Source organism: Zingiber officinale, chromosome 9A (assembly GCF_018446385.1).
Source record: "Zingiber officinale cultivar Zhangliang chromosome 9A, Zo_v1.1, whole genome shotgun sequence".
Classification (NCBI taxonomy): domain Eukaryota; kingdom Viridiplantae; phylum Streptophyta; class Magnoliopsida; order Zingiberales; family Zingiberaceae; genus Zingiber; species Zingiber officinale.
In genome coordinates this window covers 19,069,644-19,071,570 of record NC_056002.1, presented here as the reverse complement: position 1 = coordinate 19,071,570, position 1,927 = coordinate 19,069,644, and the positions used below count along the sequence as shown (strand labels likewise).

At 35.7% G+C, this 1,927-nt stretch overlaps 1 non-coding gene across 1 annotated transcript; it reads left to right on the top strand.

The window, feature by feature from the left end:
• Window positions 1-1,470: 1,470 nt before the first annotated feature.
• LOC122022015 lies at window positions 1,471-1,576 on the top strand. Its single transcript, XR_006122765.1, has one exon. It is a non-coding gene; the product is annotated as a small nucleolar RNA R71 (small nucleolar RNA).
• Window positions 1,577-1,927: the final 351 nt, after the last annotated feature.

The window sequence follows — 1,927 nt, the reverse complement described above, 5'->3', positions numbered from 1 at the left end:
ATCTTCGTCTTCTTGGAAATCTTTTCAGGTGGTCGAAGACGGTTCAGATTGAGCTTCCAATTATTGGCCCATGTGAAATCTGCACATCCAAAAGAAAAACAAATCTCCCATAAGCATGTTATATAGTATAGAGCTAGAACCATATCAAGATAAGATGAATAAGTAATAAAAACTGAATCACATCCAACAAAGTCAATATAGGTACCTCCATAAAGTTTTCTAAAAGATCACAAGAAATACTAACCTTACTTTGCTGAGAAATACCTAAAATTTCTAAACATGTAGATATGACTTCCTCTGAATCAAATGATGGTTCTAGCTCTAGCTCAAGTGTTGATGATATCGATGATGGTGATTCTTGAGACTCGCTAGCTCTGCATAAGTTCCTACACATTGTTCCACAACATGATCAATTCTTAAAACCTATAAGGGTTGTGTTGACAAAGGTGGTGATCCTTGCGATGTTGCTTCCCCAACACAACTCCCTACACATTCTTCCATATCATCATCATCAACACATACATCAAAAAATAAACCAACATCTATGTCCTCAATAGGAGAATCAATAACAAGAGGATCAATAACTTCACTTGCAGTTTTAAGTTGATCTACCACATCACATTCATCATCTGAAAATTCAATGTCACTATAACACCCTATAAAATTTTGAGGTAGATCTGAAAACTTATTTACCACTGCATTATCAATAAAATCCTCATCTGAAAAATCCTCATCTTCATATACATTCAAAAATCTACACTCAACCATATTAGTGTCACAAGATTTGCCGAAGTCTTTATTTTCATTGACCCCCACTAACCTTTGTGGAAAAGGAACCCTTAGTGAAGGTCCTGGGAAAGATTGAACTTCCTTTTTCCCAAATTCCCTTTGAGCTTTTGGAGGAGGTCCAACTTGCTTATCTAGTGTTGGTGTGATTAATCGTTGAGGGAAAGGTACTTGTGGCCTTTGGGAACTTCCTAGAGAAATGGAACTGAGTTCTTGTGATCTTCTATTATTCTTCTTCTCAATTCTAAACATGTAATTCTTCAGAAGTTCTTCATGATTTTTGCCACTTCTCAACCCAACATCATCACACTTTTCATTAGATCTTGATGTGTAGGAGAGGGATCTTCTTTAAACCATTTTGAAACAATACTATCAAGCTTTGCCCCCAAATGTTTGAACTCCTCACTCTGTGACTTGTGAATTTCAACATTTTTAGGTGGTTGAACTTCATTTTGTTTGATAGGCTCTCTTACATTTATGGCTTGCACTTCTTGAATATCTGAGGGAAATTCCATCCAACTTTTGTTCGACCATTCATGGAGGTTCAATGTCACTTGATCAATAAATGAATAAGCTTCATCTACACTTTTGTCCATAAAAGAACCTCCAGCTGATGAATCTAATAAACTCTTATTTGAGAAAGAAATTCCCCCATAGAATATGTGCAAAATCAACCATTTTTCAAAACTATGATGAGGGCACTGTCTTTGAAGACTCTTGAATCTATCCCATGCTTCAAATAATGATTCTCCATATGCCTGAGCAAAATTTGTTATGCAATTCCTCATATATACTATTCTACTTAGAGGGAAAAAATGATTCATAAATTGCTTCTCCAATTGTTCCCAACTTGTGATGCTTTGAGGACAGAGAGAATATAGCCAAGTCCTTGCTTTATCCTTGATACTGAAAGGAAATGTCATCAATCGAACTGCATCTACTGATACTCCTTCACATTTCACCAAATCACAAATCTCTAAAAATGTTTCAAGATGCAGATAAGGACTTTTTGATACTTGTCCTCCAAATTTATGACCTTGTATCATGAAAATTATCTCTGGGTCTAGTTGGAAACTTTCTGCTTCAATTTGAGGTTGCACAATGGGAGATAAAACTCTTGCAGAAAAGGGTATAGAAAAAT